General features: G+C 39.5%; 1 pseudogene; it reads left to right on the top strand.

The window, feature by feature from the left end:
* The first annotated feature begins 989 nt into the window (after window positions 1-989).
* LOC137234848 (trans-1,2-dihydrobenzene-1,2-diol dehydrogenase-like) lies at window positions 990-26724 on the top strand (annotated as a pseudogene).

Below are 26724 nucleotides of genomic sequence, written 5' to 3' on the forward strand. Positions count from 1 at the left end.
AATTTGCGTCGTGCTCCTCTTGATCTTTCCCTACAAATTGGCCGGACGGGACCTACATGTTTTATGCCGACTCCGAACGGCATCTGCAAGGCAGATGAGTTTTCACTGAGAGCTTTTCATGGCAGAAATACAATCGGAGCGCTTGCCAGACACTGCCGAGGGGCGACCCCGCTTAGAAAAATTTTCTTCTAATTGAAAAATCTTATTTCTAAAATTTTGATGTTGCTTTGCCCGGGAGTTGAACCCAGGGCATACGGTGTGATAGGCGGAGCACGCTACCATCAGTGCACTAAAAATCAAGTAATCGGAGAAATACAAAATCTATATGAACTTGTGACAATACTTGCAAACGATGACAGGAAAAATCTGATTGATGTTGGGAGGATATTGGAAGGTTTTTCAGATTTCCTACTGAGTATAAGCCCAAGTACCGTAATTCATGGCATTGGGATGAATAAATCTGTCATTAGCGAGAAAATACACAAAGTAAAAAGATGCGCAGAAAATTTTAAAGTGCACATCCAATCTGACTTGATAGACAACCCATTGCGCACTGGAACGGATTTGAAAGCTTCGTCTACTTATGCTAGCAACTTAAAAGTTTTGAATGAGGATCTCTTGAAAAAGTGATGTTTTTGTACATAATTCTAAGTATTTTTTTATTTCAAATATATATTTTGTTTGAACGAATTTTTAATAATTTTTGAGTGATAATATTGATGGCAGCTGAAATATGTACACTATTCGCATTACTCAGAAACAACTACATATATGCGTGAATTATGAGTATTCATTTATTTTATCAAATAGATAATGTACGTTACATTTACTATATACATTCGAGTGAAATAAGTACACACAAAAGCAACACTTAAGTGGTTATCCTTATAACAGTTTTTATTTATAACAAGTAAATATATTGATTCATTTAGTTTTAATTGTGTGCTCAAAGTGGTCAGATCTCAACAACTGTCTTGCAAATCAAAAATATGGCTTTGCGTTGGGGTATCGCGTCTGCGGGAAAAATTAGTCATGACTTCGCTGTTGCTTTGAGCACTTTACCGGCGAAGAATCACAAACTTTTTGCAGTAGCAGCACGCCAGAAGGAGCGGGCTGAAGAATTCGCTAAATTACACGAAATACCAAATCCTTTTGGCAGCTACAAAGAATTGTACGAGCTTGCAGATGTTGGTAAGTGTGGATATGCATGTAAACATTAAGATACACCTTGTTATTTTACATTTTCCGCAGATATTGTTTACATTGGTGCACAGCATTTCGAACTACATTCGCTTTATCTCAACCATGGCAAGCATGTGCTATGTGAGAAGCCATTATGCATAAATTATAAACAAACCAAAAAGTTAACAGATCTTGCCAAGAGTAAAAGCCTTTTTCTCATGGAAGCAATTTGGTCTCGTTTTTCCCCTGCTTATCAGTACCTACAACAACAATTATAGAACGGTGCTTTGGGTGATATCAAAGAAATATAAGTGATATTTGGTTTTGATTTGAGTACTGTCGATCGTTTAACGTAAGTTTGTTTGCACGCTATTCAAATTCAATTTTAAAAATATAGATATCATATTTTCCGTTCTTTCACGATTTAGTAAGAAGAATTTAGGTGGTGGTGTTGTCTTAGATTTGGGTGTATATAACATTCAGGCATCATAGTGGGGTTTTAAAGAGGCCCCACAGAAAATCATAGCTAAAGGTGAATTAAATGAAAAAGGTGTCGATAAATATTTTGAAGCCGAACTGCAGTACTCAGGTGGACGTGTTGGCAAGCTAATATTTGGCGGTAAAGCTTCGTTGGACGATAAGGCATTCTTTAAAGGTACTAAAGGGGAAATTACGGTAAGCTTATTATACTTCTTTGTGTTTATTGTATTCTATTTTCGGTAATAGTCTAGTTGAGGGGTCGACTACTAATACGCTACCAAAAATATCGAGAGAGGTGTCAAAAGACGCGTATTAATCTCGAGAACAATAATCCGAAGACTGAAAAGAAACATTTTATCTTTGTCCGGAGATATTTGCAGCTGAAATTAGCGATTTTCATGTGGTTGTTTTTGTGTCGTACCCACCAAAAAAATTGTGCATCACCGTGGCGGGAGCCACGGTTATACCAGACACCCGGACTTGGAATGGCGTAGCCCAGGGTAATTTATTGAAAGCGCGGCCGAAGGCCGCCAACGCAGAAAGGTGTTCTGCGCAAAAATACTATGGATCCCACCCCCGGTTTCGGAGATACCCGCGGGTCTTTTTCCGGTTTTTCGTTAATATATTTTGAACGAGTTAAACATTTTATTCTCCGCCTTCGGATTATAAATACTGATGTCAAGACGCGTTGTTTGACACCTCCCTCGATATTTTTGGTAGCGTATTAGCAGTGGACCCCTCTACTAGACTGTTACCCTATTTTCTATTACTTTCTTTATTACATTATACCAGCTGATCGATTTTTGGTGTCCGACTAAACTTATTGATGCTGATGGCCAGGCGAAAGAATGGCCTTTGCCTAAAGGCAAACTTGTTACTAAATACAGAAATGCAGAGGGTTTGCGTTACGAGGCTGAGGCAGCGCGTCAAAGCATATTGAAGGGTGAAATCGAAAACGAAAACGTTACGCACAATGTCAGTTTGATTATTGCTCAAGTGCAAGACGAGATTAGGCGTCAAATCGGTGTTGTTTTTCCAGAGGATAACGTGTAAAGGTAGTAGTGCAGTTTACGGTACCCGCCCTAAAGTTGGGCCAAGATTTTCGAGTGACGTATTAAAAGACGTGTATTAACAATAATCCGAAGGCGGAGATATTTGCAGTTGAAGTTGGCGATTTTAATGTGGTTGTTGTTGTGTTTATGCCCACAAAAAAAATTGTGCATCACCGTGGCGGTAGCCACGGTTATACTACACACCCGGACTTGGCATGGCGTAGCCCAGGGTTATTTTTTATAAGCGCGGCCGAAGGGCGCCAACGCAGAGAGGTGTTCTGCGCAAAAATACTATGGATCCCACCCCCGGTTTCGGAGGGACCCGGGGTCTTTTTTCGGTTTTTCGTTAATATCTTTTGAACGGGTAAAATGTTGGCCCAAATTTCGGTGGGTACCGTAAACTGCACTATTACCTTTTTTTGTGTTGGTTTTTGCTTCGAAAAGTAAAAAGGAATTGTGCTATGTGCCGTGCATTATATTAGGGTGTCCTTAATTGAAAAATTTTTATTTCCGTAATTTTATTTTTTTTTTACTTATTTTATTTTTGTTTTTATTTTTATTTCGATAAAAACGGGTGTATGCAATGGAATTGGCAGCGATTTTGTTTAATTTAAGTAGCGTTGCCTTTGCCATTGTACTATCCATTTTTTCATTTCTTCACAACAAAAATAAAAAATTATGTTTATGTGAGCACCCTTATATATAATGCATTAGGCAAAAAGAACAAAGGAAATATTTATTTGAGGGAAATTTCATGATTGAATATGTGGTTTGCGAACCCATGATTTTTTTCTTTTTTCTTTTGATTGCCTAAGCAGACCCGAACATTTTTTCTTCATGATTCCATGCACTCCAATGCATATAGTCATTATGTACATGTTTGTGCACATGTTTTCGGTGGAGACTACCCAGATATAACTTCACTTTGTAGTGAGTGTGTAAAAACGCATTAAAAATTGAACATTTAATAATAAAATGTGTTCATCAATTGTAGCAAAATATTGTTGCCTTTGTAAATGTAAACCATACCACCCATGTGCGCAAGCATGCATATGTACGTATGTAACATTAGGCTGGATCAAAAAGGATATTTTTGTTTCCACTATGAGTTTTGTTGAAGTTGATTAGTTTTGATTAGGAGAAGTTTTGATGTTGTGTGAAGATTTTGTAACTCCAATTGTAGCGTTACTGCTGAAGATTACGGTCTGACGTGTTTTCGGTGTCCGCGGTATATGGTGGTAGTAACATTAATTTGACAAGTGGTCTTGTTACTTGCCCCCTTTCAGTCCTTATATCCACAACGCGCACCCGGTTGTATGAACCAGGGTGTAACCTTATCACACGCCCCAATCTTCATTCGTTGGGAGGAAGATTGGCTTCCCGTATAACCACCATATCTCCGACTTGCATATTTGATTTAGGATGCTTCCATTTTATCCGTTTCTGTAGTTCCGAAAGATATTCTGATTTCCATCTTCTGCAGAAGTTTTGATGCAACGCCTTGAGTTTCTGCCAGCGATTGACAATTGAGGCAGTATTTTTATCCACGCTGATTTCCGCTGGTGCTACTAGGTGTCCTCCAATAAGAAAGTGTACTGGTGTTAGAGACTCAAGGTCAGATGGTTCATTTGAAGCGGGCCTAAGAGGACGAGAATTGAGACATGACTCAATTCTACATAACAGTTTGTTAAATTCCTCAAAAGTGAATTTGTTGTTTAAGGCCTCTTTTCTGAAGTGGCTTTTAAAGCTTTTTACTCCCGCTTCCCATAGTCCTCCCATGTGTGGAGCTCCTGCTGGTATGAAATGCCAATTTAATGCCTGATGGGAATATTTTGACAGGGTTTGGTTTCTTACATTGGCAAGAAATTCCTTAAATTCAGTTTTTAATGCACGTGATGCACCGACAAAGTTTGTTCCATTGTCCGAATAAATGTCTTGAAAGAGCGGCTAGAAATGAGGAAGTGCTCAAATCACTAGTGGCTTCTAAATGTATGGCCTTAGTAGAAAAGCAAACGAACAGACAAACGTAACCCTTTGAGGTACGACACCCGCGCCCACTATAACTCTTAATATTGAAAGGCCCTGCGAAATCTACCCCTGTATTGGTAAATGCACGCGAAACGGTGGTGCGTTCTTGGGATATAATTCCCATGAGCTGATTTTGAGATCGTTTCTTGAAGATCGTGCAGATCTTACAATTATGAATTACGGATCATATCACGGTCTTAACTTTTGGTATCCAGTATTGCGTTCTAATGATGCGCAGCATTAATTGCTTTTCACCATGGAAAGACATTTCATGGACGAACTGAACATAAAGTCGTGTAAACCTACAATTGTACAGAAGTATTGTGGGATGGCGTTTAGATTCTGTAGAATCTTTGGATGCACCAAGTCGTCCACCCGTTTTCACTACTTCGTCTTCATCAAGATATGGGGTGAGCGAAAGTATTTCGCTTTTAGATCCAATTGGTGTTTTGGATTGCAAACTTGATATTTCTGATCCGTAATATTGCTTCTGAGCAAGTTTTATTAAACGGGTTGTTGTAGTTTTAATTTCATCTGAAGAAATTAAATAAGATTCAGGTTGACTACAATCTTTCGTTTTAGAATGCGTTCTATGAAAAAACCTGAATATATATGAGATAACTCTTAAAGCCCTAGGAAGATTTGAAAACCTATCGAGAATATCATTAATATTGCTTGAAATTGCGGTTGCATGTACTTGCACGCGTTTTTTTTCAATATTCGTGGTAAAATCCAAATCTTGTGTTGGCAACTTTTCCTCCCCTTCTTGGAGCCAAGAAGGACCCTGCCACCACAGAGAATTGTTGACTAAATCCTCGGCTAGTATTCCTCTACTGGCTAATCTGCTGGATTTGTACCTGAATCCACGTGATACCACGATGAACTTCCAACTTTGTCGACGATTTTTGTAATTCGATGCGCAACGAAAGTTGACCATGAGCACGGAGGTTTTCGTATCCAAGCCAGCACGATTGTCGAATCTGTCCACAGGTGAATGTTTTGTTGACCTAAATCAAGGCTAGCGCAGATAGATTCGGTTATCTCCGCTAATAATACAGCACCGCAAAGTTCCAGTCGAGGAAGTGAGATGGTTTTGACTGGAGCTACTCTTGTTTTTGCCAAAAGCAGATTCACAAATATGCCGTCGTTGGTTTCCACTCTCAAATACACGGCTGCACCATACGCTTTCTCGGAGGCGTCGCAGAATCCGTGGATTTCGACCTTTTCTGTTGGGGAAAAGGCTACCCATCGCGGTATTCGTATTTTGTCGATCTCCTTGTACGAATTGGTAAAATTTGTCCACCTGTCTTATGTTGCAGATGAAACGGTTTCATCCCAGCCAGTACCCTCTAACCAGATATTTTGCATAATCATTTTTGCCACGATAATAGTTGGAGCTAGCCACCCTAATGGATCAAAGAGTTTTGCGATAGTAGATTGTATCGCTCTTTTTGTGGGCTCGGTGTTTTCTTCTATAGGTTTTGCTATGAAGTAAAACTGATCGGAATGAGCATTCCACCTAATACCGAGCGCCCTTACATTACTTGAATCTTCAAATTCTAAGAAATCTTCGCTCAGAAGAGGAGCTTTGGGAATACCCTGTAATAGCTGAACTTAAAATCCCGGAAATTTCATCTCTTGCTCTGATCGCAGATGCTATAGTATGCCCACCCGAAAGAACGTCGTCGACATACATATTTTTTCGTAGGATATTTGAGCCGATTGATTGAGATTTTTCGGAATCATCAGCCAGTTTAAGTAAAGTTCTTATTGCTAGATAAGGAGCACAATTGATACCAAATGTCACTGTTTTGAGCTCATACAGACTGATTTGATCATCTGGACTTGAGCGGAAAACTATTCTTTGGTATCTTGTATGATTATGATCTACTAGGATTTGCCTATACATCTTCTCAATATCGCTATTGAAGACGTATCTGAAAAGTCGCCAGCGAAGAATTAATATTGGTAGATCGGCCTGAAGCACAGGACCAGGAAGAAGAACATCGTTCAGGCTGACACCATTTGAAGAGCGTGAAGAAGCATTGAAAACAACTCTAACTTTGGTAGAGATGCTTTCTTCTTTTATTACTGCATGATGTGGTAAATAGTAATTATCGACTGCATTGGCCGATTGAATTGAATCTAATTTTGACATATGCCCCATAGTCTCGTATTCTAGTATGACTCTATTGTACTCTTTCTGTAAATCGGGATTTTTTCTAAGTCGGGTTTCATTTTTATAGAATTGAGAGCACGCTATTCTTAATGATGGACCTAGATTTATCTCTCCTGGGTAGTCTGACCTGAACGGAAGCGACACAATGTATCTTCCGTCAGAATTCCGCTGCGTTGTACGTTGATACAATTCCTCACAAGATGTATCTTCTAATGTGGAGGCTTTAGCTTTCGGCGTGTCTTCGAGCTCCCAAAATGACCTTAGCTGCTTGTCTAAAGCCACTTCATTGTAAAAGGATACCCGATTATGATTGGTTGGACTGGCTGCATCAGCACGACCAGTCAGTATCCAACCAAAGACAGTTTCTTGAGCTGAAAGAGTGCTAAGAATATTTTTTTTGATACCGTCTAATATGATTTGCGGATAAATATCCACGCCCAGAACAAGATAAACTGGCTCATTCACGAAGAAACGTTTATCCGCAAGCACGAGATCAGGGAATGCTTGTTGTGTTAATGCACTAACATCGCATGTTGGCAAATTACCTGTCAAATGTGGTAGAACTAGAACTAAAGCGTCAATAGAAATTAGTGGGTCAACTGGGGACCGCAACTGAATGGCGCATGCCTCTTTTACCAGCGCAGAAACTGAATTATTGATGCCCGAAACTTGAGCATGCATCTTTCGAGTTGGCAGGTTGATTCTTCGTCTGAGTCTTTCAGTGATAAAAGAGCATTCAGATCCCGAATCTATGAGAGCTCTGGCCGAAAATTCTGTACCATTATAATGAATGGTGACGCGAGCTGTGTCTATTAAAACCCCTTTACTGGTATTAATAAAATTAGATTTTACAGTAGTTTTATCTTTCTGCTTTTTTTGTTTTGCAGATTCGTTTTGAGATTGAGCTTGCTTTGAAATGCACGGTTGCTCATCCAATAAATCTGCAGAATTATTTGCCTGTGTAGGTTTTGCCTTACTTGTCTGTAAATGCAGAAGGGTATTATGTCTTAAATGGCAGTTGCTGCAATTGTGCGCACTTGTGCATTTTGACACTGAATGCCCCGATGACAGACAGTTTAGGCCGAAGTGATTTCTTTTTATGAAAGCAAGTCTTTCATTCGTGTTCAAATTTTTGAACTTTGAACACGCATAAATTTTGTGATCATTGCTTTGACACATTTTACAAGTGCCTTTAGCTACACTTGCTTGGAAAGCGCCAAGTTTCTTTGGGGATGTCCAGAGGCCTGCTTTGAGGTTTGTACCTTTTGAGGTTTTATACTCATTGTACATCTTAAACCTGAGACTGATTCTAACGTTTGAAAACGATTTGTCAGAAATCGGTCCATATCCGCCCACTTGGAAGTTTCTGTCTTGTTTTCTACGGACTGTTCCCATAGCGAAAGGGTCACATCAGGAAGCTTAGTTGAACATAAGTATGTAATAATTGGATCCCAATTAGATATGTCAATATGATGACTTACTAACGAGGATATGCAATTATTTATGTCCCTTTGTAATCTTTTTATTGAATTACCGCATTCAGTTTCGACTGATTGAAGGTTGAAAAGAATCTTTAATTGGGTGTTGACTAATATTCTCTTGTTTTCATACCTGTCGCACAAATTTTTCCAAGCTATATCAAAACCATATTCGTCAATTCGCATTTCTTAACGATTTCTCTGGCTTCACCTTGGGTTTTTTGTATGAGATAATATAATTTTTGTACTGGCGACAGGCTTTTATTTAGAATATAAATGGCCCTGAACATGTCACAAAAAGTTGGCCATGACAAATAATCACCTTTGAATATATCAGTATCACAAATGCTAAATGCAAATTGCGTGGCGTGAAGGCAGCATTGTTTTCCTTCTCTGCCTTCTCAAGTTTTTCTGCCAAATCATTTATTTTTGTCATACACCGCACAAAAACAGTATAGCACGACTTGTTTTTCTTTCTAATTGCCGTGACATTCTTCTCAGATATATTTTCGGATTATAATAACGCATCAAAAGCTTCTTTAACTTTTTTCCACATCGATTTCAACTCCTGCTGCTGAATTTTCAGCGAATTTTTGGAGTGTTCGCTAGTGGCTATGCTTAAAAATTCGATGTCGAACTCAATAATTGTGTCGAGCGGTTATATGCTTCCATATTGAAAATGAAAAAAAAAACCGACGGAATTGATTTTTAAAATAAATTACGTACACAGAGACAGAATCTGTGGAATTACCAAATTCGCTAATATAAAAATTAGACAAGGCTTCCCACCAACAAAGGGACCCCAATAAATTGAATAACTTCTAAAAAATTGAGTGTAAATTTCTAATGTAAAATATTTATTTTGATACAAAACTCAAATTTAATAATTTTCAGAGTAAAAAACTGTGGACTGTACAGTGGACTGTATATACGTATAAATATACGTGTTAAAAAAAATTATTGCTCTCCAACCAAATATATTTATGTATGTGTGCGTGTATATATGTATGTAGCACAGTATATATTTAAATCAAACGCGAAACAACTGAGCAAAGTTGGAGGAAAATTGTTCCGTCCACTAAATAAATGCTCAAATTAAATTGTTTTGTTTTAAAAATTGAATTGAATGAAAAACCGGGTGACATTTGTGAAATTAATTTTTCTTAAATTCAAATATATTTATGTACGTGTGCGTGTATATATGTATGTAGCACAGTATATTCAAATCAAACGACGCAAGTGAAAAAACTGAGCAAAGTTGGAGGAAAAATGTTCCGTCCACTAAATAAACGCTCAAATTATATTTTATTTGTTTTAAAAAAGTGAATTTAATTAAAAACCGAGTGACTTTTGTGAAATAAATTTTTCTCAAATTCAACTGTGATGAACCAAACCCAAAGTGAGGTTAATTACACAGTGCAGTGTTGTTGTTGTGGGCTGTTAATAACAGAGAAGTGCGAGTCATATAAATGTGAATTGAATTAATTAAATTTTGAAAAATTACTTGCACTTTCCTATTAAAATATTCCCAAACACTGTTTGTACAAATATTTGTGTGCAATAATGCAACAGCGAAGACCCTTAAGCCGTGTCAAATATTATTTACCGTCGGCGGCAAGCAATATTTGATGGTCAAAAAGGCTATTTGTACAAATCAAATTTAATTTTGTTTTTGTTTCACAAATCACTCGCGCACTTTTCACTTTCACAAATTTTTAATTTATTAACTAATGTGCTCATGTGACATAACCACGTACCTTTATATTTGTAGATGTGTCCTGATGAAATGGATGAAATAATATGTAAAGAAATGGCTGTATAAACGGCTGTGTGGTTTAAGTTGATATTGCTGTTGGTCGCAAATCCAATAATATATAAACTTTTGTAGCAAACAACGTATCACGGGGGCCCAAATCGATCCTGTGATTTTGGAATTTGTGTTTTTTGCTCACAAAATGGTCGCTTTTATAATAATATTTAAACACTCGCGCTTGTTGATGCCGAAATGGTCGCTGTGAAAAATCGGATTGAATGGACCAATGTCTTGGCCGGGCCACAGCTCAGGGATGGTGCCGGTCAAGATATAGTGCAGAAAAGAAGAAAAAGTTTGGTATTAGAATTTTAATTTAAATATAATATCTTTATTCGAAATCAAGATTGTGCACAAAAATTAATTATATATATATTTTTAGGTTACCTTTTGGTTGAATCTGGAAACTGATGTGTAAAAACAAGTAAAGTAAAAAATGTATAACAGGTCAATACCGCTTGCCAGTCAAACTGTTTATTTATTCCAGCGATGTTCATTTGTATGGTTAACATAAACAGTTTGACTGGCACTGTTAACAATATAAGAAAAAGTGCGAGTGCGACCTTTTATGTTTTGAGTTTGGGCTGTTGGCCTAAACAATATGCTTATTAACTTTATTCGTTTTACAGTGGATGCAGTTGTGTATGTATTTCTTTATGTCACTTCTCATGTTTTTGCAGCTATATTTTTTCTTGATTTTCTTTATCATGCGATTTATTCCAGGGTGGCCACCCATGATGGGATCGCCATGGTGTTTATGAAGAATTTCTTTAATTGTATCGGGATTTGTCACATTTCTAACCCTTTGGGTTAGTGCAATTAAGTTGCTTGTATTTATAGTGCTAAAAATTTTCTTTCCCTTTTGAAATATAATTTGGGGGATCGAGAACGAGCCTGACATGTCTTTGTACTTCAAATTTATTTAGGGCTTCATATATTTTGGAGTTCTCTTGGTGAATTTCTTCTTTTTAATATTATTTTAGTATTTTTACCTGCTGATCTAGTTGTGACTTTCATTAATTTGCATGCTTCCACTGTCATTTCTTTTAGGTTTGTTATGTTAATGCGAGCCAATGCAGCCTCGACGTGGTTTTCTTTTCCAGCAATGTATTCCACTTCAAAATCACACTCCTATAAATCGAGTCTTACTCGTGTTAACTTAGATGAAGGACTCTTAATCGAGAAAAGATATGTTAAAGGGCGGTGGTCGGTCTTAATTTGGAATTTTTTGGGTCTGAGGCAATCTATAGTTTTTTATGTAAACTGGGGTGTCGTCTTTCATGTGTAGTTTTTGTTTATAAAAGTTATTGGAAGAAATTTGTTCTGTTTCTAGTGCAAATATGTCTATGAATTCTGTGCATAACGAGGTTAATTGAGAATTGACAAATTTTAGAAAGTTTTTGGTTAGTCTTTTTAATTTTTCTGTATCATTGCTATTTTTAGTGTGTGTGCTTATTTCAATTAGTGTGTAGTCATCTACATTTTGAGTATTAATTTTGTAATTTTGAATAGTTGTGTTTTTATTTGTTGTGTTGATAATTCTAACGAAAGTTTGGTCTTTATTTGTGATTGTGTTTGCTATGAAAATGCCTTCAGATAATTGTTGATGGGGTATGAAAATGTTTTTACTATCGGTGTTCACTGTAACTTGTCTAATGACTTCAGATCTAGCAGGGATCGTAATTGTATTAACAGACAGACAATTTGTCAGATGCATTGTTGTTGTTTGGAGAAAATCATATGGTCGTAGGATAAATTTATCCTCTGTTTTGCCGTAACCTAGAATGCAATTATATTTCTTTATAAAATCTAGTCTTATAATTCCATCACATGGTATTGGGAAGTCGTCTTCTACGACGTGGAATTTATGATAAATTAGGAGGTCATCACCTTTTAAGTCCGCTTTGACTGTGCCTAATGTGTTGGTTATACTTTGACCGATGCCCTTTAAATCTATTATTTGTGTTGTATTTATTTTTGTATGACTATCTATTCGATTCTTTTTGAAAATTGAGATATCTGCTCCTGTATCTACTAGGAGGTTTGAAACTGAGTTACTTAGAGTCGTTTTAGTGGGTATGTAGTTATTTAAGTGTAAATTTAGTACACATATTTTTCTGCTTACTGCTCTTGAAGTGGAGTCTGCTGGTTTTCCTAGTGCGTACAGTTGCGAACGTTACGGGTCTGGCTATAATTTATATTTCCATTTTGGGTTGCGACCCTTTGGGAATTATTACTTGGTCTTGTTTTATCGTTATATCTTGGTTGCGGTCTGAACCTTCTGCCTCTATAACTTCCATAGTTACTACTTCGGTAACCCCCACGGAAATTACTCCGATATTTACTTTGATGTCTTATGTTCAAAATAGTGTTTGTGCTGCCTGTTAATTCCGTGCAACTGTTTGTGAACTTGGAAATCGTGTCGTTCATTGTTGTGAGCTTTCCTGCTTGCATAATCATTTTCACTTTGTCATTGGAGCAGTTCTTACACATGGCTTTGACTGCTGGTTGAGTAACGTATCTGGTTGCCAAGTCTGGATTTAGTCCATCCGAGATAAAGGCTCCCTCCACTGACCTAGTTATTTTTTCTATTTCCTCCGTGTATTGGTTTGCGGTTTTACTGCGCTGTTGAATATTCAGGAGGTTTGCTGTCAAAACTTCTACTGATTCACCTTTTATTGCAGTTTTTAATTTTAGCTTTATTTGTGCAATTGTGCTTTCGCTGCTAATGAAGTTTCTTGCCGTGCCTTTTAGCTTGGTGTTTATCATTGTTATTGCTAAGGCGTCGTGTGTGTCCTTGATTTTGTTATGGTTCACTGGGGAGATTCACCCTTGGAACATACCAGTTGGCTAGTGATAGGCGAAAAGGTCAGGATTTACCTCACTCATGTCTGCCTGGGGTGGTTAAAACGATTTTTCTTAATTTCGTGCGGGTGGCATCGCCAAAAATTCCCATGACATTGACGAATTTTCAATAACACCTGGCTCAATTGTATAGGTGGCTCATCTCAGCAGCTAACTTAGTTCTCCCTCCATTTCACTGGCATGGGGATTGTAAAAAGGAGATGGCAAACGCAAGATTGAACCCAACACATTGACAATTATTTACTGCCGTGGTGGTCAGTTACTATCCAATTTAGCGCATAATTCTCCCACAACGCGCAAGAGTTGCAAGGTTCTCTCCATTCCGTCGCCCAACCTCAACACGAGGGTTTTGACAATCAGAGTACGGCACGTGTTGTAGGAGGGATCAGCCCACCATATTGCCAAAACACACAAGAATGGCGCCACCACTAGATCTGGGCATATGACTGATTTTTGGCGCATGCGCGATACTGACATTCCTTTTTCTTTTCCAACGGCACGATGTCGTGGGTGGGCATTTAAAAAAAATGTCAATAATCAAATAGCAAGCGTGGTGATCGGATTAGTGGAGCAGTCTAAACGAAAAGAAAATTTCTTATAAATTGTTCGGATTTGCGATCATATCCGCTACAAGCAAAAAATGGTTTTACACGTTGTTTTACATCATAGCCTGTGGGAATAAAAGTAGTGGAAAAATATAAAAGTGAAAATTGTGATTTGGCGGTGGATTTTATATTGCCTGGCACACAGCGGAGTACCATAACGCTGGCCGTAGCAGAACCGCCATTGAATGAACATATAAAAAGCAGAGTCCGTACGTCGCGACTAACTACATAACTGTATATCGTTCGCTTAGCACCTAACTAAAATTAGTATTGTGAAAACCTGGGAAAAGGGACAGGAGGGGGTAAAGACAGGATTGCGCCTTGACCTCCGTGCACACAGCGGTAACCCGAAGTTAATTTCAAATTGTAATGATGGATATTCTAAACTGACCTGCGATAGGTTGGCTTACTGGTAAGTTTACAACGAAGTGAAATAAGGCTTTTAGTGACCTCTGAATTAATTTCTTACATTAAATGGTTCTGAAGGGCTATTTAATAGCTCGGAAGGGCTGTTTAAAGTCTGCGCAATCCATATGTAATTTTGAGACATCGTTGTGTAATACCTTTGCCATGCTTAAAAATGCCTTTCAACTTCCTCTGTAGTAAACCTCCTTCTTCCGCATAAAGCAAATACCCCTTATACACTTATATGAATACACTTATTAACTGATTTATTACACAGGTACGCTGCCGCCACGTAGCATATTACGGCGCCAACACCACGCGCGACCAAATCGATAGCGCCAACGCCGCGCGCCACCACCAATACCGCGCGCAAAGCCGCACGCCACTGCCAACCCCGTGCGCTACCACTACAACCAGCACAAGGCAAATACCGGCAACGACAACCATACCGGCAACGACAATAACACTATCAACGACAACCTACCGGCAAAAACAACCATACCGGCAACGACCACCACACCGGCAACGACAACAACACTATCAACGACAATCTGCCGGCAAAACAACCACAGCGGCAACGACAACAACAGCAGGGCCGCCGTACATAGAAACAACAACAAGAACAACGTCTAAGTCGGTTAGTTTGTTCCACTATACTCTTAATTGAACAAAATTTTACAAAATCATAAATTAAAAACGATTAAATCGTCTAACGTAAAGCATGAGCATAGACCAAGTCAGGAAAGACTCTTTTTTGTAAACGCAAATTTCCGCTCTGGGCAATTAGGCTTTGATTTGATTGACGGGCCCACATCGGTTTAAATGTGTATGAATTCGATTGTGTGGACATAATTCAACCACAACATGCTGCTTTTGGAAAAATTTGTCGTAGCAGAGAATGCAACCGACAACTTCGGAGAATTGTAAATTGTATTATGTCGTCTATGCATTAATGATTCATGTCCACTAAATGGAGAAACAAATTTAAACTATTGTATGGTTTTTTTTGAAAAACTTAAGGCTTAGGTAAAGTAGCCAGCACATTTTTTTTCAGCTTTCGAAAAATAAAATTAGAAGGAATTATATATATCTATATATATACACATATATACGTATGTGGATATATGTGTACACCCATGAGTAAGCATAAAATGTTAGATATAAAATTAAAATAAAAGTTAAAATGAATCTAAATACCATTAAATTCAGTAAAATTCCAATTAAATTTAATTAAAATTAATTTAAAATAAATGAATCCTATTAATAAATGAGAAGAACAAGTGAACCCGATAAATAAATAAAATGAATAAGTAAATTAAATAATTACAAAAGGGGAAAAGAAGGGTGGCTACAACAAATACAACGAATTAGCTATAATTTCGTTCGGAAACTAGATAAAACTCTGCGTCCTGCCCATATTAACTATTACACCTTTATTTTTGTTTATATAATATATAACATTTTAGCTGACGCCGCCTTTGTATATAATGTTATTTAGAGACTCTTGAAGTACCACTTATGAGGGGAAATTGACAAAAGGTGAATTTCTTGCAAAATTGTTTCTTATCTCTTCACGAAATGTTAGTTGTAAGCGGGAAATTTGGAAATAATTGTAACCCGTCGTAAACAAATTATATTACTAGGAAAATAAGGGCATTATAAGGCATTTTCTAAATTCGTAGGAGCGACAAACTTCCTCTGAATATCTCTTGTTCCTTCAATAAACTTTTGTTTTGCGTTTAAGCAAAGAATATTATATAACAGTTGCGCTGAATTATAAGGCCCTTATTCACGTTGCCTATAATTATTATAAACCCTTCAAATAACTAGGAAGGAAAGTTGGCCAAGATTGAAAGAACCTTTAAAATAACCGGTGAACCGCGGCGGGGGTTAAAGTCAGAACAAGACTCGGCTTTAGAAGTGAATTGCCAGGTTAATAGTTCACCGCAAACAGATGAAATCTCTCCAGTTTAATGAAATTAATTTCAGTTTCGAAGGTTAAAAGTTTGTTCTTCCTTGAACTAGCTAAAATCGGCATTTTAAGTATTTTTGCGATTTTCGATATTCGTAGTTCTAAGTTTTTCGTTCTCGTTCAAGGTTCTGGGTTTACCATAAGCAGTCTTGGTTTGTCCTTATAGCCCCTGCGGTAGCACCCTTTTGTGTTTAAGCAACCTTTGTTTATTCCTTTATTCTCTATAATGAATTTTAAATAAAATTGTAATTTGAAAATGGTAATGCTGGTGTTCGTTTTCCTTTAGAAGGCACATAGGGCTAACAGGTAAGGGGCCACAGGAATATAGGTTCGTCGGTGGCCATGGATTTGAGGGTGGGTTATGCACCGGGCGTCGCGACAAACCCGCGGCGCCCCCGATATATATTCGGCCTTTTTGTTCTTTTAATTTTCAGCCGTTTATTTATTTTTTCCTTCAGCCGTTTTAGCTTCTTTTGTTTCAGCGTTGGGTAACCGGTCGTATCCGCTTCGGTTAATTTTGTTTCTTTTTTTTTGCGTTTATTTTTTTTAGATTTTGAATTGAATTGAGCGGTCTGTCCGTGACATCCGGTTCGGCCGGATGTTTTTTTAGATTGAATTATAGCGTTTTGAGTTGGCTCTGTCAGTTTTTTTTCCAAAGGCATGATATGACCTTTTTTTCTGTTTATGGCGCAGGACAGCAAGGTTGGCAAGAACCCAGCCCAGCCGACATTACTAGCCACTGTGCACCAAGATATCATGCCGACTGGCTTCCTTGCTGCTTCCATAGTAGATGCGTAACCATTACAATTTGATCGAGTATGTCAAGGGCGTCTAAAAACTGTGCAGATTTTCCGGTTTACCATCAAACACTGGTAATATTGGCGAAGCAGTTTTAATGAATTCTACTACTGTTTGTGCCAATGTAACATTTATATTTGGTATATTTAATGGCTTGTGTTCTTCCACTGCTGGAGTCTGACCCAGAGAGAGTGATGGAGTTTGGCTTCGAGAAGGTTCTGATAAAATTTAGTTAAAATCCACCTGGAATTTCTCCTCTATTGTGGTAGGCATTGTTATTTCTATGTTGTGTCTTGCCAAAAAAAATTGGTAAGCTCTTTTTGGTGCTCTTTAGTAAGTATATGATATACTTTATTGATCACCTGTCCTATGCTATTTAGTGCCTCTAAAATTATATTCAAATGCTTTGCTATTGTTTCTGTTTTTATATTAGTATTTTTATTTATGCATTTGTATGACCTATCAGTTTTCGTTTTTTCCTAGGGTAATGTGACGTAAATTTCTTCCCATTGATTAATTTCTTGGCATCTCGAATTCGTACTTTGTTGTTCCTATTGGGATACCATGCCATATATAAAAGATTAAAAATTTTTCGTCGTTTTATTTTATTTATTTAATAAAATGAATATATTTTTTTTACAATACTATTATAACTTAATTTAATCCCCATTAGGGAAAACCATCCTAATCATTCTCATGGTTTCTTCTTCCCTGGTTGTAGGATTTTTTACATCCTCTATTGTGGGTTCCCTATTCATGCCTATATTTTTCCAGAAAGTTGTTAGCCATTCTAATTCTTTTACAAAATTTCTGTTTTATAATTCTAAAATTGTATTTTCATCCCACCATTTAATGGGGTTTTTTGAGAAATCCCTCTGCATTCCAATTTACTCTTTACTTAGTTGTTAAAATTGATTTTAACATTTTCTATTTCAAATTTAATAAGACATTTTAATTTTCTTGCTTCTTGTTTTTTTTCGAAAAATGTTCCTAAAAATTTAACAAGTAAGCTTTTCAGTTTATATATTTATCTCAACTAAACACAAGTCCTAGTTTTCTAAAAAAAAATTCCTAAGCAAAAACAAAAGTTTTTGCTCTTGGTTAAGCGTCCGTAAAGCCGCTCAATTTATTCTAACATTTAAATATACTTATAATAATTACGCCAACTTGCTGCCAGTCTCAAACGGTACACCGACAGTTGAAAATATATCTTCCGGTCCTGCTTTGCTGCTAAATTGCTCAATTTATTCCACCTTTTTAGGCGTTATAGAAGATGCCATGAAATATGTAAATATGGCCGTCAAAACTGCTCGTAGGTTGGTTGTTTGAAAATAATGCATTCTGTTTGGTGGTTGATCATAATTCCTGTGGTTTTGTTTGCGTTTGCGATTGAGTTTGCATTTGGGTATGCATATGCGTTATTTATCCTTTGCTCCTTCCATGGTATTAGTTTTTCCAATTTGGCAGGTGTTTAGGCCTCCTGCCTAAATATTCCCTACCACCCTAATGCACATTTTTGGCAGTATTATTATTTACCGGTAACGGCCCACCCCTGCCGAGCGCCAACTTCAAAGGGGAAAAACTCGACGAAAGTTAGCTATCGGCAGGTGGTGCGGACCTTTTTTCGTTTTAAACTCTTTCTTCTGTTTTTGAACGTTCGAGCGCCAGCAGCTATCTCACAGGTGAGTTTCCTAACCATTTTCGAGTTATAATTTTCACAAGTGTAAATCTTAAACTTTAAATTTTCAATTTTCTATTTGCAATTAATCACTTGCATACATTTGAATGTGCCAATTGCATTTTGTATTTCAATTAATTTCTTTCCAATTGCACGACTGCATATTAAATCGGAATCGCTATTTATCTTGTGAAGTAACTAACTTTCCTGACGAAAAGGGAAAATGGTGAGTGTTTCACTTTCATAAATTGTAGCTCGTCGCTAATTTCTTTATATATTTTCAATAAATTTAAATTTTTAAATAAACTTGTGATTACTATTTACTAATTCGGTTGTTTACGGGGTGGCTGGATAAATTTACCTTACCTCTTTTGGGATGTGGCTGAGTGAATGTGGGTACCGCTGGGTTGGTGATGTGTGGAGGATGGTGATGGTGACGGCGACAGTAGACCCCTTTTTCCAATTCTGCAATGCTGGCTGCAGTTCTTTAGTTGCACAGTAACTGTGGCGAATATTTCTCCACCAAGAGAAAGAACAAGGCACTTCGTGAATTTAACTTTCTTTAAACAAACTATTTAATTCACGAGATTTCTTTTGATTATAGAAAGTACAGGGTCACACCCGAATGGTTAAAGGAATTCGAATAATACACTTTTTTTCAATTTATATAAATTTTTCTGTCTAATATATTATACAAATATATCTTTAAAGAGATTTTACAAGGTTTTTTGTGTCACACACGAGATGGATAATTTCGAATAAGTAAAGTAAAAAGAAGTGTCAAAACAATAATATAAATGTATGTATGTACGTACATAGTCACATCTGTCAACCCATTGTTGGGGTTGCCAGAGAGGTGAAATACGCTCGCGTGTTAGCGTAAAATACAAACATTTCAAATTCTTAAATTTAATAAATATGTACGTAATATATGATATTACGTATTCGTACGTGCAAATAATTCAGAATGCGTACTTATACGTAAAAGGTACATATGTAAAAAACTTCAATATAAAATTCAGCTAAATTCATTTAAATTCATGTTTAGGTTTTCTTAAGCCTAAGTTCTATTAAATAGAAGGGTTGGCTGTTGGCGACTACGACAGTCGCTCAAACATCGTCCCCGCCCTAGGCGCGTTCAGCGGCTAGAGCCTCTTGCAGCTCTTGAAGAGTCCGTAGCGCATCTCGTACGAGGAGGTCAGACACCTTTCCCCTGAAAGTGGCAGTTTGCAGCCCTTGAGCGGTGCACCGAACGGTGCGTCGAGCGGCAGTAGATGCTGGCGGTTGTGCTTCGGTAGCTGGACGAGACCGAGAGATAGCTGGGCGAGAACGGGGTTGCACGGTGGGGGCCGAGGGTACCTGAGGTGGTACTACTTGGCGACCAGGCCGGGGTGCCTGGGTATGACGTGGGATGCTCGGGGTTGCATCCCGTCGATGTAGCAGAGAGTGATGTCGTAAGCCGCAAGTTCGGCAGCGATCATGTGAGCTGCATTCATCTGTGGCGTGCGATAGCGCTAAGCAATTTAGGCAGAATTTATGCGCCGTCGCGAGAATCCATCGTTGTGGCGGCTTCAGTTGCTTGAAGACTCTGCAATTGCGAAGAGCGTGGGTTTGCATACATACGCGGCATCGTCGGTAGTCGATTTGCAGCGGCGGGCTGCGCGCGACCACTGCTGACCGCAAGGAGTTTCGGGGTGCCCGTTGCTGCTCGCGATTCATGACAATCTGAAAGTATAGTTGTAAATGCCTTTTAGGTGAGAGAAATGTTAAGGCAGGGAGTTTCAGTTGGCATTATGTTGCGAAATACGACTATTGGAGACGGTGATGTGGTAAGAGTGGTCAGAGGTGGTTTGAGAGTAGCTACGAATTCTCCGGGGATGCCCGAGAGGGTGGGCTTTCAATCTGAGGGAGGAAACAGAGCTTGACAAGTGGCCGTGTGAGGGTGCCGGTTTGAGTACGAACGTCAACAACACGTATATGGCCGTCAGGTCCGGGATATACTTTTTCAATACGTCCAAGGCGCCATTCAGCCGGGGGAAGTGAGTCGTCGTGAATGCAGACACACTCACCGACCTTGGGTTGGGGTTGTGGAAATTCCACTTCTGCCTTTTCTGGAGATCCTTTAGGTAGTCTTCCTTCCACCTTTTGCTGAATTGATGATGTAAGCTTTTTACCCTGTCCCATCGGTTTATAAGAGATAAATCCGCGTGATCCACTTCAGGGATAGCGAGGAGGGGGCTACCTCGGAGAAAGTGGCCGGGGGTCAGCGCGGTAAACTCTGTGGGATCTTGGGATAAAGGTGAGATAGGACGAGAGTTTAATACGGCTTCAATTCTTACCAAGAGGGTGGTAAATTCTTCAAATGTGAACTTGTGGGCTCCTGCAGTCCTCTTGAAGTGCAGTTTGAAACTCTTCACTGCAGACTCCCACAAGCCGCCCATGTGGGGAGCTCCGGGTGGAATGAATTTCCAATTAATGCCCTGGGGAGAGTATTTTGCGATTACTTCTTGAGAGGCAGTTTTCATGAAGTCAACGAACTCTTTTTCCGTCGCTATTTTAGCTCCAATAAACGTTTTGCCGTTGTCACTCATCATTGTGGCAGGATATCCACGACGTCCGACGAAGCGAGCGAATGCTGCGAGAAAGGCATTTGTTGTTAGGTCCGAGCACAGCTCAAGGTGGACAGCTTTTGTCACGAAACAGACAAAAACGGCCACGTAGCCTTTCAGTAAGGTGTGAGACCTTAGCAAGGAGGCTTTTATTTGAAAAGGCCCCGCAAAGTCGACACCGGTAGTGGTGAAAGGCGGAGCATATGTGCATCGTTCCGGGGGCAAAGCCGCCATGATTTGCGATCGCATTTGCTGCTTGTGGAGGGTACAAGTTTTGCACTGATGTATGCATCTCTTTATGAGGGGTTTAAGTCGTGGAATATAGAGATCCTGTCTGAGGCATTGCTGCATGAGACGTATTTCGGCATGGAGAAGAAGTTCATGGAGGTACTGTATATAGAGGACAGCGAATCTTGATTTTTCTGGGATAATAACGGGATGTTTTTCATTGTAAGTCAACGTCGAATGAACTAGTCTACCATGAACCCTGAGGAGCCCGTTTTCATCAAGGTATGGGTTGAGGGTTAGTAGAGAGCTTCTTTGATCAATGGGTTTTGCATTTTCCAAGCATGCTCTTTCGCGAGGAAAATATCGGGTTTGTGTTAACGTCACAAGTTTATTTTTCGCTTTGCGGAGATCTTCATGAGACAGAGAGGGGGTGTAAGCGGGTTTAATGCCTCGAATTCGGTCCTTGAGATTATTAATGAACCTGAAGGCATATGCCATGACCCTGAGGGCGCGAGGAAATGAGGAAAATCGATCCAATACATTAGGGTCATCTCCAGCTGAGTATAGTGCTTCGACTCGGCGCATTTCAGGCGGGTTGATGCTGCGGGTAGATGGGTTTGGCCAAGCTTCGGGGGGCTGGGTCAGCCACGCAGGGCCATTCCACCACAGCGAAGAATTTGCCAAGTCCATGGGTTTGCATCCTCTAGTGCCCATGTCTGCTGGATTGTCGCGACTGCCTACATGCTTCCAGGAGGCGCTTCCGACGAGATCCATAATTTCAGCTGTTCGATTGGATACGAAAGTTTTCCAAGCGTGGGGAGGCTTTTCGAGCCATGCTAACACAATTTCCGAGTCAGACCACATGTAAAGATTTGTAAGAGAGAGCTCGAGATGGGATTGTACGACGGCGATTAGTCGGGCAAGGAGTAGAGCTGCACATAGTTCTAGTCTTGGAAGACTGGTAGTGCGAAGAGGGGCAACCTTGCCTTTAGCGACCAGAAGGTGGGACGAAGTGGTGGCACCGTGGGTTGTTCGCAGATATATAGTGGCGCAATATGCCTTTTCTGACGCATCGCAGAAACCATGCAGTTCAACCTGCTGGTTCGGCATGTAGTCAACCCATCGAGGTATCTTTATCTCTGAGATGTTGGGTAAATTTTTTGCGAACTGCGTCCATTTAATGAAGCGGAGGGGCTTCACTGGTTCGTCCCAGCCAGTTCGGTCTATCGATAGCTCTTGGAGTAAAATCTTGGCCTGAATCATAATCGGCGTAAGCCACCCTGCGGGGTCAAAAAGTTTTGCGACCGAGGAGAGAATTTGTCGCTTTGTATTAGCGGACGAGAGGGGTATTGAGTCCACTGTATACGAAAACGTGTCGGTCAGAGCGTTCCACTGTATGCCGAGAGTTTTGGTGTTGCTTGCTTTCTCGAATTCCAAAAGATTGGTATCTAGCAAGTCCTCTTCTTTGATGTTTTTTATTATACTGGGGTGATTGGCCGTTATTTTCCGTAATGGAAATCCTGCTGACGCTAACACTTGGATGACTTGGGAGAGAGATGTTTCAGCAGAGAGAATTTCATGGCTGCCAGAGAGAATGTCATCTACATATGTTTCTTTCGTTAAAACAGGGACGGCTTTGTGGAAAGTTTCCTTTACATCTTTGGCCAGTTGGTGAAGAGTACGTATGGCGAGGTAGGGGGCACAGTTCACACCAAATGTGACTGTTTTCAGACGATAGTCTTTTATGGGGTCGCTCGGAGATGAGCGAAAGACTATCCTCTGATAGTCTCTGTCGTCTTCATGCATTATGATTTGACGATACATTTTTTCTACGTCTCCGTTAAAAACAAATTGGTAGGTACGCCACTTGAGAATCAGAAGCATCAGATCGGGCTGGAGGGTAGGGCCGGTATACAGAACGTCGTTGAGCGCATGTCCAGATGCCGACTTCTTTGAGGCGTTAAACACGACCCGCACCTTTGATGTCTTTTTCTCGGGTTTGACAACTGCGTGATGAGGAAGATAAAATGAGAGGCATTTTCCTCCGTCAAATTTTTCATAGGAGCCGGTTTCCTCCATATGATCGAGGGTGAGGTATTCTTCTAGAACACTATCATATTGAGTCTTTAAATCCCCTTTCTTCTGCAGACTTCTCTCCATTCCAAGAAACTGGCTTAGAGCTGAAGACCGAGAGTGGGATAATGAGATTGACTCTGGGAAGCTGGGTTTAAACGGCAGCCTTACGATATAACGACCGTTATCATCGCGTGAGGTTGTGGCTGCATAGAAATTTTCGCAAAACTCGTCTTCTGGGATTATTTGGGGTTTGGTGGGAACTTCCTCCAATTCCCAGAATTTACGCAATAGAGAGTGAAGATCTTCGTTCGACACTTCTGACACTTGCATGCAGAAAGCGTTTACCATCACAGGAGCTCTACCGCTCAGAATCCATCCAAAAATGGTTTTCTGCGCTAGAAGATGGGGGGAAAGTTTCTCAACGCCGTTTTGGATGATTTGCGGTATTACATCACTGCCTAGGACGAGATCTATTTGCGAGGGGGAGTGACAGTTCGAGTCTGCGAGGTTGAGGTGTGCCCATTTTGCTTGAAGCTCGCTAGTGAGCTTAAGCGAGGGGAGCATTTTAGTTAGCCGGGGTAATACTATTGCCTCTGCACTTATTCTGGTTTTGAAATCGGGGGATACCAAAGTCAGAGAGCACAATTTGTTTGAGGTCTGAACTACCTTGCCGCCCATCCCTGATATTTCAAATCTAGAGGGTTTGAATGGGAGTTTGAGTCTATCTTGGGCTCTGGTAGAGATAAAGCTTCGTTCAGATCCCTGATCCACAAGAGCTCGTAGTTTAAAAATTTCTCCTTTATGCTCTACGGGAACGATAGCCGTGGGTAAAATTATTTCACAATCGTTTTCGGAATAAAACGATTGCACTTGGCTTTTCTGCGAGCATGAAGGGCTTTCATCCAGAGCATTGGCTTGATCGGGAGTATTGCCGGGTGAGACTGTGGAATTCGTGGTGGTGGCTTGTGAGGCTGTCCTTTGCAATCGTGAGGGTTGTCTTTTCGGCACTTGAGATGAGTCTTCGTGAAGAACTGAGTTGTGCCGATCTTGACATTGATTGCAAGTTTGAGTACTGGAACAGTCTTTCAATATGTGTGACTGAGAGAGACAATTGAAACACATATTGTTTTCTCTCACAAACCTTCTGCGATTAGAGGTCGACAGCTTCTTAAATTTGAAGCAACTTATAAGGGGGTGAGATGAGGTTTTACACATAGCGCACTTGTACATTGTCCGCTGCTCTGTCACATGGGACTGGGTGTGGGAGGTCGGTTTATTTGGAAACGCATGTGACTGTTGGGGTTTAAATGGCGGCCTAGTTTGAGGAGGAGTGAATTTACTTTTACTTGGGCGCCATTGATCAACTCTTTCTACCACTTCGTACCGCGTTGTGAGGAACTGGTCCATTTGGGACCAGTTGGGAAGTTCTCTTCTTGAGGTTAGAGATTGCTCCCACAACGTGACTGTATTTTCTGGGAGTTTAGAGGTAACCAGATAAATAAGTATGGGGTCCCAGTTATCTGTGGAGACTTGTTGCGTGGCGAGAATTTGAAGGCAATTATTTACGGACGATTGCAACCTTTGAATGTCTTCACTGTTTTCGGTAGTGATAGTTTTTAAGTTCATCAGGGCCCATATTTGGTTATCTACGAGAACTCGTCTGTTCTCGTATCGGGCCTTTAGGGCTTCCCACGCTAAGGCAAAGTTGTCGTCAGTCAAGGGAAATTGGTTGACTATTTGAGCTGCCTTTCCTTGGGTTTTGTATCTGAGGTGATACAATTTTTGCGCTTGGGAGAGTTTCGCATGGTTAATATAAACGGCTGTGAACATGTCACGAAATGAGGGCCATTTTTCATAACCACCATGAAATATTTCGGTATCGCAGGGAGGGATTTTTAGCGAAATACCGGAGTTATCGGGTGGACCTGTTGTGACGGTAGGGGGAGCGGGGGCATTTGCTTGTTTAAGCAACTGAAGCTGGTCTTCGATCTGGGCTTTTGTGTCTTCGTATGCTATGAGACAGGACCTGTATATGCTATTAGCAGATGTTGGAAAATCTTCGGGCAGGTTCTGATCTGGGGTTTCGACAATCTTATCGAAGACTGCTTGGACTCTATTCCAAAATTTGTCTATATTGGCGTTTTTTATTTTGAGTGAGGACTCCGTGTTGTCTTGGAGCGACGTCGACCTAAACCGAGCACAATATTCCAAAAAATTGTCCGTTTCGGATGTAAATTTTTTGGGGGCAGACGAGATTTTAAATTTTTTAACTCCTTGAGTTTTGGAGCCACCTTTTTTGGTTTCATCGTCACTCATTTTTGAGCTTTGTTTTATGTCGCTTAGAGTTGAGAATCAACAAAAAATTTAACTTCAGAGAGAAAACTTTTTTTTTTTTTGAAGAGAGAGTATTTGCTTTTAACTATGTGAGGGAGTTACGTTAAAATATTCACGTTAAATAGCAAGAGAGAATACTTTTCAAAACCAAAAAAAGTTTTTAAGTTAAATTTATTTGAGGGTGAGACTGAGAAAATTTTACCACTGTGCTGCGTTTGCACTATATTTAATATATGTGTATGAGGGTGGTTTAAATATACGTGGGAAAAATTATGTGAGATATATGTATATATGTAGGAACGGATAAGGGACGTACCAGAAGTGGACGTACTTACGGTGACGTACAACCCTCATAGCGACTAACAACCTAGACGTAAAAATGCAACCCAGATGTACAAATACAACCCTGACTTTTAAACCTAAACGAGACGGACGAAAAAAAACCGAAAAGACGACAAGTTAGTTTACGTACGAATTTCAACGAAGTAACACGCCAATATACAGTTTAATTCATCCAACACATATTTTAATCATCAAATACTTTATTTAACTCATTATCATTATAAATGTAACAATCAATGTACTTTGAAAAATAAATAAATGAATTCACATCCTACAAATTGGGGGCTCAACCGGGATCGTGCCATAAAACGTGTATTGTGCTGTGTGTGAGCGTCGCCAAACGCTGAAAAGTTGAACTTGTGAACGTCTTCAAGCGCAAAAGAATTAACAAGCGTCATCAAACGCAGTAAAATATTTGTGCAGACTTCATTCGTACGTGAAAAAGTTAATAAGGAAACAAGCGTCTCCAAACGCTATATAAATTTTCAACGCCGAAAGACACAAAAGCGTCGTCAAACGCTGTGCAGTCGATCGCAGCATACAATTTTGAAATTAAGCAAGCGTCATCAAAAGCTTGTGAAAAGTGGCAACGAAGCCAAATAA

The sequence above is a fragment of the Eurosta solidaginis genome, chromosome X, assembly GCF_040869045.1.
Source record: "Eurosta solidaginis isolate ZX-2024a chromosome X, ASM4086904v1, whole genome shotgun sequence".
Classification (NCBI taxonomy): Eukaryota; Metazoa; Arthropoda; class Insecta; order Diptera; family Tephritidae; genus Eurosta; species Eurosta solidaginis.